The sequence below is a fragment of the Heterocephalus glaber genome, unplaced genomic scaffold, assembly GCF_053883595.1.
Source record: "Heterocephalus glaber isolate CG9 unplaced genomic scaffold, H.glaber_assembly_v1.0 deba00001538, whole genome shotgun sequence".
NCBI lineage: Eukaryota > Metazoa > Chordata > Mammalia > Rodentia > Bathyergidae > Heterocephalus > Heterocephalus glaber.
The window spans coordinates 4,912,053-4,928,225 of record NW_028258333.1 but is presented as its reverse complement, the minus strand read 5'-3'; the positions used below and the strand labels follow the sequence as shown (position 1 = coordinate 4,928,225).

Sequence of the window (16,173 nt, the reverse complement as noted above, 5' to 3'; positions counted from 1 at the left end):
TTGGAGTCTTCTCTAAGAACAAGTAGAGCAAATGCTCCTTTGGCACAGGAGTGCTTCATCTAGAAGAAACATACAAGGATATAAATTTTCTCAAGCATCAGAATACTGATGCCTATGAGGAGTTTATGTTATTATAAATTTTCCTTGTACCAAAATATGTCCATTTTAATACATCAAGGATGTTAACATGACTAGGAAATGTATTCTTAAGTGAAGGCTGAATATTGCAGAGCCTAAGTCTATGCTATTATAGTTAATTTCTACTATATAATCCAAAACTAAACTTCAAACACAACCAAGTCATACACCATGCCATTAGGCAAAAGAAAGACTGGAGGGGACAGGGCTGGCGTGAGGAGGGAAGGGCCGGCCCACTGAGCCTCGCCTAAGGCGCTCCCTCCCCCTCCTCCCTGCCCGAAGCCCCTGTCTGCCTACCCTTCTTTCCCCTCCTGCGCATGATGGAAACACCATGGCCGCAGCAGGCCAGCTCTCCCTGACACAGTTATCAAGTGGGAATCCAGATTATGAAAAGTTCTATAGACAGGTTGATACAGGCAATACTGGAAGGGTGTTGACTTAAGATGCTGCTCCTTTCCCGAAAAAATCAGAGCTTCCAGACTTGATACTTGGAAAGATTTAGGATTTAGCTGACACGGATGTCAAAGGCATCCTGAACAAACAGGAATTCTTTGTTGCTTTACATCCTGTGGCCTGTGCCCAGGATGGACTGGAGGTTTCACTGAATAGCTTGAATCTGACCATTCCTCCACCAAGATTTCATACCAGCAGTCCTTTGCTAACCAGTGGAACTTCTGCAGCTGAGCTGCCATGGGCTGTAAAATCTGAAGATAAGGCCAAATATGATGCAGTTTTTTATAGCTTAAGCCCAGTGAATGGATTTTTGTCTGGTGATCAAGTGAAACCAGTGTTGCTCAACTCTAAGTTACCTGTGGAAATTCTTGGAAGAGTTTGGGAGTTGAGTGATACTGACCAAGATGGAATGCTTGACAGAGATGAGTTTGCAGTTGCCATGTTTTGGTATACTGTGCACTGGAGAAAGAACCTATACCAATGTCCTTGCCTCCAGCTTTGGTCCCACCATCTAAAAGAAAAATGTGGGTTGTACCCCTTGCAGAAAAAGCTAAATATGATGAAATCTTCCCCAAAACAGATAAAGATATGGTTGGATTTGTGTCTGGATTGGAGGTCTGTGAAACCTTCTTGAAAACAGGTTTACCTTCTACCTTACTAGCCCATATTTGGGCATTACGTGACACAAAGGACTGTGGGAAGCTTTCAAAGGATCAGTTTGTTTTGGCTTTTCACTTAATCAATCAAAAGTTAATAAATGTCATTGATCCTCCTCACATTCTTACTCCTGAGATGATTCCACCAACAGACAGGATGACTTTCCAAAAGAACATCATAGGATCAAGTCCTGTTGCAGATTTCTCTGCTATTAAGGAGCTAGATACCCTTAAAAATGAAATAGTTGACGTGCAGGGGGAAGAGAATAATGTGGAACAGGAGTTTAAGGAGAAAGAAGATACTATTAAACAGAGAACAAGTCAGGTTCTGGACCTTCAAGATGAAATTCAAAGGCAGAATGTTAATCTGCAAAGACTACAGGCCCAGAAGCAGCAAGTACGGGAACTCCTCGATGAACTGGATGAGCAGAAAGCCCAACTAGAGGAGTAACTCAAAGAAGTCAGAAAGAAATGTGCTGAGGAAGCCCAGTTGATCTCATCTTTGAAAGCTGAAATAAGTAGTCAAGAATCACAGATCTCTACTTATGGAGAAGAACTGGCCAAAGCTAGAGAAGAGCTGAGCTGCCTGCAAGAAACAGCAGAACTAGAGGAGAGTGTGGAGTCAGGAAAGGCTCAGCAGGAACCTCTTCAACAGCACCTGCAAGATTGACAGCAGGAAATCAGTTCAATGCAAATGAGGCTGATGGAAATGAAAGATCTGGAAAATCATAATGATCAATTGAATTGGTGCAGTAGCCCACACAGTGTTCCTGTCAATGGTGCGACAGATTATTGTAGCCTCAGCACCAGCAGCAGCAAAGCAGCCAACCTTAATGAGGCTGCTGAAGGCCAGAGTCTGAGCCCATACACCAGGAGTCTCCAGCAAGAAGTAGTCCTGACGTACCACCTTCTGATGTGACTGATGAAAAGGAAGTGGTGACTGCAGCTGTTAATGAAAAACTTTGTCCTGAAGTTGACAGTGAGGGACATGTAAAAAATGTAAACATGTAAAAAACCCATTTAATGTAGAATCAAGTTCATTGTTAGATCCAGTTGCAGATACAAACTTGGATTTTTTTCCAGTCCGATCCTTTTGTTGGCAGTGATCCTTTCAAAGATGATACTTTTGGGAAAATTGACCTATTTGGAGGTGATCCTTTCAAAGGTTCAGATACTTTTGCATCTGACTGTTTCTTCAAGCAATCCTCTACTGACCCTTTTGCCACTTCAGGTACTGACCCTTTCAGTGCAACAGCAATAATGCACTGGTAGAAGCCTTGAAGCACAATGATCCTTTTGCTCCAGGTGGAACAGTTGTTACTGCACAAGTGATTCAGCAACAGACCCCTTTGCTTCTGTTTTTGGAAATGAATCATTTGGAGATGGATTTGCTGACTTCAGCACATTGTCAAAGGTCAACAATGAAGATCCTTTTAGTTCAACTACATCAAGCTCTGTCAGCAGTGTGGTCATTCCAAAAAATGCATTTGAGGAAACATAGGTCAAGAATGAAGCTGTACCCCAGCACTGCCACCAAAGACTGGAACTCCAACAAGACCCTGCCCACCACCACCTAGAAAAAGACCCATCAACAAATTGGATTCTTCTGATCCCTTTCAAGTAAATGATCCATTTCAGCCTTTCCCAGGCAGTGATAGCCCCAAAGAAAAAGATCCTGATATGTTTTATGATCCATTCACTTCTTCTACTTCTACTAGTGCCAATAAAGAGGCTGACCCAAGCAATTTTGCTAACTTCCGTGCTTATCCCTCTGAAGAAGATATGATTGAACGGGCCAAGAGGGAGAGTGAGAGAGAGGAAGAGCGAAGAGCAGAGGCTTCCCCGACTGAACCAGCAGGAACAAGAAGACTTAGAACTGGCTATTGCACTTAGCAAATCTGAGATATCAGAAGCATGAAGAATTCTCTTGCCCTTTGTCAACAATACAATATTCTTCTTCCTGAATACTGAAGCTATTTACAATGTGTACCAAAACTACCTATGAGCGTGAAAATACAAAGGGCTTAAGATTCCTGTAAATGTGACAAAGTCTAGGGATTTTTTTTTAAACTCTGTTTCACATTTGTCTCTTATTTTTTCCTCGAAAAGCAGTAAGTCAGATGAGACAGCTTCACAGGTTCCTGTCTGGTGTGCATTTACTGTGAGCTTCTGGCCGCCTCTGCTATTTCACTGTACAGCTTGAGCACCCAAGCTTCTGTGTTCACCCTGTGCCACCTTGACCTGTAGCTATTCCGTGGGAGCCAGTGGGGCTCTTACAGTGTGCAGTATTCTCCCCCGCTTTGAACTGCTGAAGGAGGGGAAGGAAAGAACCTATTTCTTTTATGATTGGTCCAAATTGGGTAGTTTAAAGTGTATTTTAAAATTTCCTTATAGTAAAATACTGTTTAGTTTGTTTTTTAGAGACAAGGGAAAATATTTTGCATAGATGAACTCCACTATTGAAAAAGGGATGCTTTGAGTTGAACCATTTTAATTTGAGAGTCAAATTTTTCCTAAATAAAAACATTAAAGCTCCATGTGTGAAATATATTTTTAAAAACAATTTTCTCTGGATTTGAACAATCTTAGAACAACAGATACGTTGCTAATTAACAAAATCAGTTTCTTACAAATATGATTTGTAAGCAAATGTTCATTTTAAGTGCCAGCAGAGAAACTTTATCACTTAAAATACACTCATCAGTAAGCAAAACTCCTAACATGCAGCCATTCTGCCTTTGCTTTGGCATTGTCCTCTGTAGTTCATGATAGGTTTATTCTTGTACTTTTGCAGAAGAAACTAGCAAGCTAGCACTGGTAAGTACTTTAATTTTTCTTTCTTTTGTTTCTTGTTGAATGAAGGTACAATTACTTGAAATATAAAAACTCACTGAATAAAAATGGAAAAGTGACACATATTATATCATATTGCTTTTTGTTCATCTTTGTGATTTAGTGTATTTACTCTCCTTCTTTTTCACCTATAAAATTGGCAAGCAAGTAAAAGAAGAAATTCAATTGGGAAAGAAAAGAGCCACCAAAATATCAAAATTTTTCATGTGTTAAAAGCCTATTAGCAGACAGCCCAGATCTAGCAGAAAGTTGAATTTGAGATAGATAGTGAAGTAGTCTGTAACTGTACTCTTACTTTTAAGCATGTGTCACTGACTTAGGTAACTTATTAAATACCAGGATAAAGAAAAGTGCTCCTGAAAACTAACCAAAGTTCTCTGGGGTCACAAGTCAAGGTGGTATTGATCAATATTAACAGACTTAAGTTATTACCTTATCTATAATTAAATGCAAAATATCTAATTTAATCTTGAAATGGTGCTTGCTTTCTTTTATGCACAATTGGACAGCTGGCATTTAAAACAAACCACTTTCTTGCACTGCTAATGACTTTTCTACTTTTGTAAATAGAAACATTGCAGCATAAAAAATCACACATATGAAGCAAGGGCTGAATCATAATCACAAGCCTTTAATTTTGATAAACTAATTCACTGACTAAGGATTTACTGCAAACATTGACTGAGAAGGTAGCGTTGGTAGTTGTAGGTTGAATTTTCTGGGAGGTTTGTTTCCTTCCCCTTACTCTTCAGGAGAAAGGTAAGTTGACTTGAACAACGTTGTTTTGCACTGGGAAAATAAACAAATGTTTGAAATGCTTTTAAAAATATTTTTTTAATTAAAAAAAACTCTGGAAAATATTAAGTGTCTGTAACTTATAAACATCAACTGTTGGTGTAATAAGTGAACCCTAATCTTAATGTATGTTTAAGTGGATTATAGATTCTTCTCTTTTGTTAAAATATGTATACTCAGTGGACCAATGTAATATTAAAAGTATGTATATATTATATAAATATATATCTATATCTCCATTCTTGCTTGTGTAGGATGAATGTCTTAGAGTCATTTGTGATATTTTATGTTGTTGACCCTGGCTTGAAGGCCTGCACTTGAAAAGGACAGGTATATATTGCCAAAAGCTATGTGGCACTCCTTAGAGAGTTTCAACCGTCTTCTACAAACCAGTTCAGCTTTATTTGGGCTCTCTTTATAGAATTTTCTCTTACCTTTCAAACTTCTAAACTGTAGGTTGTAATTATGAAAATAATAAACTTTAAGTAATAATAAAGCATCCTATCCATATATCCCGAAAAAAAGAAAGACTGGAATAAAAGAATAAGGTGTATCCAATTCACTTGTATACCAAAGCCTAGGCAGTAATGCCCTCTGATGTGCAATAACCAGCTCAAACTTAACATGTTAAAAATTCAACTCCTGACTCTCCAGAAGAGGTAGGGTGAGACAAGTGAGAAGGAGAGGAGGGAAAAAAGAAATCACATGAAACAAAAACACTCCTGTATTCTTATAGTCTTTCTCCTCAGGGTCAATTTTTTTTTTAAATGAAAATTCCATTCTACCAATTATTTAGACTTAAAAGAAAGAGTTGACATTTTCAATTCCTCTCTCACAGCCCAAATCCAATCCATTCCACAGCTCTACCTTGATGATTCTAGAGACACATCCTAAATCTGAGCACTCCTCATTGATCCCACCACAACCCACCTGAGCCAAGCCACCCTGATATCTCACCTGTGTTCCTGCCTACTTGCCTCTGTACCTTACCTTTCTCCCTGAAAGTCTGGTCTCAAAACAGAAGTCATCGTGAAGTTTCTCTGTAAACTGAACCTGGACCATGTTGCTATTATGCTCAAAGATCCCCAGTGATTTCCCATCTGAAATCCAAACTCCTCATATGCTCTGCATGATTATACAAAACCTGCACTTCACTGTCTCCAATTGTCCAATCTCATTTTTGTCACTGTCCCTACCAGGGCCGCCATATGCATTCATATGGGTCCTGTAAGCTCAGGGGCAATAGCCCCATTGTTCTCTATTTCAGCCCTGCTGGCTCCTTTGCTATTCCTCACACCTTACAGCCTTACACATGTTGTCCCTGTACCTCCTACAACTTCCTTAGGTGTGTGCACAGATTACGCCTTGCTGTACACAACTAGATGCTCAGATATCACCACTCCAGAGCAGCTCCCTGCCACAGCGTGCTATCCTCCAAGTCCTACTTCTCAATACGTATCTATAGCATTCTGAACATTATTTGCTAGAGAGGGCAAATAATGTTCATGTTCTTCACCACTCTATCCACCATGCCCAGTACTGAGGAGATGTACTATATATTTTGTTGAATGAGTAAATGAAGAAGCTTCAGCAAAATTCATTATTATTACATGATAAAAGTATTCAAAGGATGTTTTCTGGTGGCCCTAACATATCACTTCCATTGTATAGAAAACTAATTCATTCACACATGAAGCAATATGTGTTGCCACATAAGGGTGGATACTCAAGAGGCACCATAATGCATAGATTCTTGTGGCCCAAAACTTCCTTTTTTATCCATCTTTCTTTCTTTCTCTTTCTTTTTCTTTCTTTCTTTCTTTCTGTCTTTCTTTTTCTTTCTTTCTTTCTTTTCTTTTCTTTTTCTTTCTTCCTTCCTTCCTTTCCTCTTTTTCTCTACTAACTCTTCCACATACTTTTTTCCCTATAATTAGCCAGTACATATTTTTTATAGGGAATATACCCAACTACCAATAGTTGAATCACAGGCTTTACATACTTCTAATGTTCTTGGTTGCACTGTATCAATCGGCTTTTCAATTTGATGCTCCATTTCACAGCCACCCTTAAAAGGGTTTATTTTTCTGCTCTCAAAATGGCACACACATTCATTGTCTTGTCTTTGTTTTCTAATTAGTAAGTTGAAATGATACTGTTTTTAAAATTTTCATTTCTTTGATTGCAAGTGGGACAAAATTTTCCTAAGAGGTGCAGTACCCAACCTACTCCCTCCTCTTGGAATTCTATTTTATGGTTCTCAGGTTATTAGTACTGGAAAACTAACAACCCTTTCAGTTTATAGATGAGAAGACTGAGATCAGCAAGGCAAAATGTTCTTTTTTTCTAAGTAATTTACCTAATGTATAGCAGGACTGAGACCAAAATGAAGAATAGTCTGACTCTAAGAGTAATTCCCTGTTCATTGTAGCAAATTAAAAGAGGCTGTTGTTTTTACAGCTTTTATAATGGGAGAATAATTTAGGAAACACAGGGATAATCAGTCCTTACAATGACCAGCTCCTTGAGAAGCTGGATAAATGTGTTGGTGCTTTGAGTAACAGCCCTGAGAATTCAAGGACAGAGAGCTTCAATCATACGCTGATACAAGGATGTGGTCTTTTTAGACACACACAATAATCTCAGGATTTCGTATCTTCTAAACGTACTGAAGACAAGCAGTTTGCCTGTTTTGCCAGCTCTGCCACTTGACCATGAGCCCTAGGACTATGTAATTGGCAGTGCATCAGATCTGCCTATAAGCAATCTCTGCCATGGAGCTAAAAATTTCAAGATCAGCCCCTGGGCTTCTGTAATTTCCTCTTATTACCATTTTTAAAAATCTCCCAGACAAAGGAAGGAATTCTCCACCCAGAGATACCTTCCTGGCTGACTTCAGCTTTTTTAACACATTCCCTTGCTGATTCTTGTTGATCTTGAGCAAAGAATGATTTACCACGGCCACCTCCATAGCAGACAGCACAGACGCAGCCTCTGTCTGAAAGAGATTACAATCAAATAAACTAGACAGAGAAGCCTGTGTTTCCTCAGGGAGTGGATCTCCAAGAGTGACACTTGCCGGGGATTTTGGAAAGAGATTGTGCCAGTTCACTCCAGAGAGAGGCTCTAGGCATGCAGCACTGCATATGGAATCAGGAGTGTTAAACTCTATCTTCCCAGAAGTTCAGATTTCTCAATATTTGTCAGTAACTTCATCACTTGGTGCTCTGGAATCACAGAGGGAGACAAGGAGAGTAAAGGTCATTTCCAAGCTACTTACTCAGACGAGACTGCTGACTCACAGTCTGTGGCCCTCTTTCCTGCAGGAGGCAGGAGACCCCAACAGTTTTATGCTTTCCATCAGCCTAAGAGGTCAGCTTTCTGCAGAGCATTGCAGCCGTCCCCCCAGGTGTACTACACACAACGAAGCTTGCTGTGGCCCCAGAACTTCTAGGTTGAATGAACTAACCTGCCTTCCCCCAAGGTCTCTGGACCAGCCTTATCCTTTGTATCATCAGTCACAGCACCCTAAGCCTCCCATGTCATCTTTTATCCCTTTTTCTCTGAAGCTCCCTGAACCTGACCAATCTTTTTAAGCTGAGTTTAGGCTGTTCATTGGTACTCTCTGCCATTCACAAACTCTTACACATCCTCAACATCTTCTCTCCAAATATCCTGCACCTTTGTAACTGCCTCTGACAGCACTGACTCCTTTGCAGCTCTTTTCCATGGATGTTGTTCAGTGGCTGTTCATATCTTTCCTAGGACTTTTGGACACCACTGCTCATGTCTTTTAGAGGTGGGATAAGGACTTCCATGTTCTCCGTAGCTGTTCCAGAATCATCTCATTTCTCCTTACTTCTAACTTGCACTACATAGGGAGTTGATGTCATCTGACCTTGCCATTCAATAAACTCTTCTGTCACCATCTGTTGAACCCAGTCCCACCCGTCATTTGCTGATGAAGCATACTACACCTGTGTCACTCTTTATTTTTCACTCCAGCTCCTTTATCTTTCTATCCTGCTACAGCATCTTTCTAAATAATCCCCCCAACAATTTGCTTCTTGGTCTTTTGAACTCCTCACCTCCAGCAATCTTATTCTCCATCTCCTATTATCAAGCATACTGATAGCTTCTTGGCCTGTTATGGTAGCTCACATTTTTATTATTTTGAAATTCTGTTTCTAGCATCTCACTCAGAAATAGTCAACTTCTACTATTCCAGCTCATTATGGAATTACAATATTTTATGCTTCTTCAGAAAATATAAAATTCATTGACCATGAAACATTTTCTCTGCCCATATTATCTCTTCATTTACTCAGTTTAAATCATGTGGTCCATTATGGAGTACCCCATTTATCTTAGTTACTTTTGCATCATGAATCACAATACCTGAAACCCATAATTTAAAGGAGGAAAGGTTTATTTGGGGTCACAGTTTGGAGAGGTTTCAGTCCACAGTTGCCTGGCTCTAAGGCAGGGCAGCATGGCTGAGGGGCAGGGCAGACGAGAAACAGCTTATGGCACGGCAGTGGGAAGCAGAGAGTGATCAAGGGAGGAGGAGGGAGAGAGACCCTTCCAGGCCACGCCCCCAGTGACCTACCTCCTCCAACCAGGCTTTACCTCCCCACATCACATTTAGCTGTAAACTCATCAGTAGACTAATCCACTGCTGAGCATCACACCCGCCATGAGCTAATCACCTCCCAAAGCTCTATCTATGAGAATGTGAGGCTTTGGAGAGGCATCTAGATAGAAACCATAATGTCATTGTTTTCAATACCTCATAAAATTACCTGGACCAGATTCAAAACTCTATTGCTGAAAGTGGAATGCTGAAGTCCCCTGAAATTATTGGGTTTTAGCTTATTTCTTCTTTCATATTCCTAACATTTGCTTTACATATTTTTGTCTGCTAATATTGGGTACACATATATTTGTAATTATTATGTCCCTTGATGAATTGACCCCTTTATCATTGTGTAATGACTTTCCTTGCTTTGTTTTAGTTTTTCTTAAAGCCTGATTCATCTGTTATAAGCATAGTTATTTTTGTTCACTTTTGTTGTCTATTGTACAGAATATCATTTTTTACTTTTAATGTATGTGTGTCCTAAAAATAAAACGAAGTCTCCCAAAGGCAGAATATAGTTTGGTCTTGTTTTACTTCATCCATTCATCCACTCTTGATCTTGGAAGGAGAATTTAATCCATTTACCTTAAAAGTAATTATTAAAAAATAAAAACTTTCTGCTACCATTTTGTTAATTGATTTTTGGTTGTTTGGTAGATCCTTTGTTCCTCTCTTTTTTCTGTTACTATCTTTCTTTATGATTAGATTGTTTTTCTACTCCCATGCTTTTGATTCCTTAATTTGTATCTTTTTTTGTTTTTGATATAGGATTTCACTGTTTCCCAGTGAACTCTTAGAATCAAGTGATCTTCTCTCTTCAGCCTCCTAAGTAGCTGGAATCCTATCCTGAGGCATTTGTACAGCTCCACTACAGATTTTTACTTTGTGGTTATTCTTATAACAGGAGAATTTTTAAGCTAATACCAACTTAATTTGATTGCATAAAAATTTAGCACTTTTACTCCGTCTCCCTGCATTTTATATTTTTGATATCCCAGTTTATCTTTTTATATTATATTGAATAGTTTGTACTTTAACTTTCATAGTCAAGGTATGAGTGACTTACACATCCTCATTTTACTTAATATCTCAGCAACATTCATCAGAGTTTATCACTCCATTAGTCTCAAATGCTTTCTTCTTCATAATGCCATACTCCCCTAATATCCTGGTTTTCCTTGCACCTAAATTTTTTTCTTTATCTCATTGTGATACATTTTCAATAATAAATGATTATTATGTTGGCAAAAATATGTCTTAGAGATATTTTTCACTGAAACTGATTTTGACATGTTAGATAAGCTTGTTAAAGCACTAGAAAAATATTTTTGAACTAAAACAAGAAAAATGAGAATTAGAACAATGAGATCATTTCACTCATAAACTTCATTTATTTTTAAGCTCCATAACAGCTAATATTGGTATTGGATAAACAGTAAGTGTTACATACTTTTGATAGGAGTGTAAGTTGCTCTAGCCCTGCAAGGGCAATATGGAGAGCAAATAATTATTTAAGTGCAAATCCCTTTAATTCAGGGATCATATCTAGAGGTGTCTATAATACAAAATTTCAGGAAGATGCACATGAAATGATGTATGTGACTTCATGGAGAAGAGGTCACTTGAGCTGGGACTTAAAGAATGAAATTTAGTGAGTGCACAATATGAAAATAAGTAAATTTTGTTTTCCTTTGGATGAATCAGTACTTTTAAAGTTTAGAAAGCCTTGTTTTTAGAAAAGAACTAAAAAACTAAGGAAGCATAACTTTGAAGCCTCAAAATGCAAATGTATAATTTATTAATGGTTATAAATTTTATATATAGTATACACACTATTTATATATGTGTGTATATAATTCTATAGATTGAAATAGGTTCAAAGTAACCCAGATTCAGAAGAGTAAGATGGAGCTATACCATATGATTTGCTGGAATGTCAAAGAATTAGGGGCTCTATTTTAAAACAATAACAATACCTGTTCTCATTCTTTTGATAAGAGAGACTGACAATATGACATAAATATCTATATCCATATCTCTATAGCAACCCATTTAATCCTTCCAACAACCCTATGGTTCCAATTTTACCAATGCAGAAACTGAGTTTAAAGAGGTTAGGTAACTTGCTCAAAGTCATGGGCCAGTAAATAAAAGCTACCATGATTGTCTTCTTTGAAAAGGGGAAGGTATATCAATACACAGTTCAAACTATCTAGGCAAAAAGAATTGGTTGACTCGCACCACTAGGAATGACCAGGTAGAGACAAAGATAGCAGGAGTCAAGGATTTGGGACTTGAGGGCAGGATACCCTCATGACTGATTCCTGATTCATTGACTATCAACTTCATTATCTCCTATTACAGATAACTTTCTCCATATGGCTGGGAGAAGCTCTTGGACACAGGTCTTGGCTTGATGACCTGAGGATGAAGACCACTCTTTGGATCCCAAATAGAAAATCCTAAAGGAAAGACTTATCCACCTAGTTTGTGTTTTGTGCTGTCTTGGGTCTGGCTGAGGAGGAGTAAGTCAGTACCCAGGGAACTATCACTAGCCAAGGAATAAGTTATTTCCTGAAAAAAGCTGAGCTTTCTCAGAAAGGAAGAGATGCTGAGCAACTCAACTGGAAGTGCACACTTCCAGAGGAAAGGGCTTAGCAGAGGTGTGTTGGTTGGGTGGTGCTTCTTCAGCCCCACCTACAGAAGGAACAACATCATCTTGTTCTGTAAAATCCCCTGGGAAGTACTTTGAGACTTTGTCTTTGAAGTTTTTCCCTTTCTACCCTCGAGGCAAGCCAGAGGACTTTCAAATGTAGGCTAAGCATTTTTTGCTATGGATGGGTCTTTTTATGTAAAACAATATATTTGCACAGAGCATAGCATGTAAAAATAGTGCAGCAGTGTTGGAACTTCTTTTATGGGTGGCAAAGAGCTTGGCAGAGGTCTGTGGCTGTTATGGCATTAATTACGTATTTTCTTTCAGCTCTGGTGTTGATTGGTATGTGGAAAGTGTTTAGAACCTTGTACAATCACCACTAATTTTTGCTAGACTATGCTCTTAATATTGTGAAAATTAAATCCACTCTTTTGCTCACTTGTACCAGACCCACATGGATTTCCCTTGAAGGTACTGTGAGGCTGGGAGGATTTTTTAAACCACAGGGACTGAGAGGCCACTCTGTCCATTACAGTGTTCTCATTTCATTTTAAAAGTTAAAATAAGCTTTATTGGTCAATCATAAATGAGATCCCCTGCCACAATGTTCCTCAAGGGCATACACCTTCCTAAAAATATATCTCCATTACAGTAAACCCATTTGAAAAAGTAGTTCAATAAAATTTAATCCTCTATCACACGTTTCTTGACTTTCTGGAAATTGGGAAGTATAAATTAAAATACTGTATTGTTTTATATAAATTTAAACAACAAGTTAATCAAATTACAAATAATCTAATTTGGGACATAGTGCCATATAAGATTACTATTGCGAAGTAAGGATCTTAAAAGATCACAAGATCCTTACTGACTAAATCAATAGTTTTTAAATTTTTGTTCAATTGTATGCATTATTAGTACACAGTCCTCAAATAACTGAAATAATTGGTTTACCACAAGGTACTAATTTTTAATATTCCAGATAAGAGAAAGTTTTCTATAGTTTTATTTAAATATACTTTGTCATTAGTATTACCCTAACAGTTAAAAAATGTTACTTCATGGCAACAAGCAACTGTGTTGACTTAGTCTTTTTTCTGATACTGAGACAGAATACCACAGACTGGGTAATATTGAAAGGAAATAAATTTATTTGGCATATGGTTCTGGAAGCTGGGAACTCCAAGAGTATGGGATCAACATCTGGTGCGGGCCTTCAATCTGTGTCATAACATGGTGGAAGGAAAAGTGAGTGTGTATGAGACAGAGAGAGGGCAAGAGGAGGCTAAAATTGTAACCAACTCTCATGACAACAAAACCATTCCCTAGATAATGGCATGAATCCATTCGTAAGAACAGAGCCCTCATTATCTCATTACCTCTAATTAAACCCCACTTCCAAACACTGTTGCATTGGGTATTCAGGTTCCAACACATGGACTTCAAACCATAGCACTTGTCAAGGACAAAAATGGTAGCAATGTGTGTAAAGAGCATAGAGTGCCCTGTCTACTCCACAGACTTCTTCAGCCAGTACTAAGTGAGGGACACATTTGATCCTACAGATTTTACAGCAAAGGGAGATTTCACAGACCATCTGAGTACCTCAGAATACCTCTTTAGTGTGAGGCCATATAACATCATGAGTTCAGTTAAAACTATCCCAATTTCTTAAGTAACTACTATGTGGCCTAAGTCATTGCCTTTCTGTCCTATTAGATTTCCCATACTTTTTATTTTAACTTGTTTATGCCAATTTTTCTCAAAAGATTTGCTCCTTTTCTTCTTTAAGCAATCATTTCAGTGTAGATTCACAGCTAGGGCTCTTCTTCACCTATTCATGTCTAAAACACAGAAAAGACTCATGTATCTAGAATCAACCAGTTAAGAACCATTGGATGCCTATTCTGAAGTTTATAAACTTGTAGGGTCACCACTAAAGCTTCGGCTTGGCAAAATAAAGAAAAGATACCAATAAAGCAAAACTGTTCCAATAATCTACTTTACATTAGCTTTGAAGCTTTGATCATGGCGGTCATGACACTTTCTTCCAGTGTATTATGGGATTTAATCCATCTCCCAGATTAACAACAACTTTGTCTATTTTTTTTTTTTTTTTTTTTTTTTTGGAAATTTGTTTCATTTCCTGACCAGGGTCCAGAATCCACAGTGAGCTCACTTCTACAACATTCTCTCTCTGAGCATACAACTACACTTCAGGTGTTTCTTAAAGATCTCTCTGTCTTCCATTGTTTCGTGTTTCCCCAAAACTACCTCCTTCCCCTGCCAATGTGCCTTTCTTGCCTTACTGAATCCAAGTAGTGACACAATCCTAATTATTTTCAGATGATCTTTAATGGTGTCATTTTGTTTGAGCACATGGCAAGGAGTAAAAGTGAACCGTATGAATCATATACCCACATTTGAAGTGAGGACCCAATGTGAACAAACCCCCAAATCACTTTTACATCAAATTATATGCTGTATTTACTGCTGCTTTTGATAGTATGCCATTTTCCCATAGGAGACATCTTTAAAAGTCATACAGCTGCAATTGAGTGAGCCAGAGACCCCTGGAAACAAACCATGCAACCATATGTAATGAATGATAGTTCAGGTACTGCAGTCTGCTTGGGAAGAGACTGGTGGCCTATGGAATGTGGTCATTTCCCCTCCAAGATGAGGTTCCTTTTATAGCAGTAGTCAGCCTTGGAATTATGATTTCAGGAACGCAACCACAGCCTTTATCCAACAAACTCTGGAAAAACCAAAGCAATAAATTTGAAGTATTACATCATTAATAGTGTAGGTTTCATCAGACCTGTAACACTTGCTATAGAAGTTTAAAAGTCAGTGCATGAAGGCAAGGAGGGAGAGTATCACTCTTAAATTACAAAAGAAATATTATTTACAAATATTGTGTAATTTACCTACTTAGAAAAGAGAAGAAACTCTTGAAACCCATAAAAGCTATTTATTAGCAGACTGTCAAATATAAATACCACAAATTATAACTTTGTTTTATATTAGCAATAATCAGATAATATAAGTCCATTTGTAATAGTGACAATTAATATAAAATGTACAGAAATAAACCTTGTGACAAATGTGCAAGCTTGGTATGGAGAAAATATTTAGCCATGCACCGTGGTTCATTCCTATGTCAGCTACTCAGGAGCTCAAGACAGGACGATTGCAACTTAATGAGACCCCTTCTCAAAATTAAAAATAAAAGGGGTCAGGGATGTAGCTCAGTGGTAGAGTGCAAGTGGGTTTAATCCCCAGTACAAGCAAAAGAAAAAGGAAGGGAAGGATGGAGGGAGGGAGGAAGGAAGGAAGGAAAGAAGGAGAAGGGAAGGCAAAGAGAAAAAGAGTAACTTTATTAAAGATTTCAAAAGAAAAATTAAAATGACAAAAAGCATCATATCCCAACACAGGCAATCTTAATAAATAAATATAAAGTGTATTTTACAAATTCAGTCAAAGTTCTAAAGGGTCTGTTCCATTAGCAATTTGACCTTAAAGTTCATCAGAAACATTTAATGGTCAAATTCAATATTAATTACAGTGAATTGATCGTAGAACTCAATGACAGGATTATCAGAATTTAACTGCTCTGTAGAGCCATTTATGTGACAATTATGGAAGGAAAACCCTAAGTACTTTAATCAGACACTCAGGAGTATAAGAAGAACACATGCTTAAACCTCACATTGTCTTTGCCTCTTCTTGACTTCCCCAACTTCTGTTCCTCTCAGTAATCGGTGAATCACCCTCAGTGATGTTGTCTAGTTTTGATGATCGTGACCTAACATGCAGACTGCTGAATCAGCCTCTTCAGAATTCTTCTATCCATTCTCTTTGTGCCCCACAAATAGTCAAAACATCACTTTCTTAGCCTTGTACAGTGACTCAGCACTTGCAAGGGCTACAGTTGACTTTCAAATCATTCACTGATATAAAAACTTATAAACACTTCCTCTTCA

General features: G+C 38.1%; 1 pseudogene; it reads left to right on the top strand.

The window, feature by feature from the left end:
* The first annotated feature begins 459 nt into the window (after positions 1-459).
* Positions 460-3,171, top strand: LOC101700520 (epidermal growth factor receptor substrate 15 pseudogene; annotated as a pseudogene).
* Positions 3,172-16,173: the final 13,002 nt, after the last annotated feature.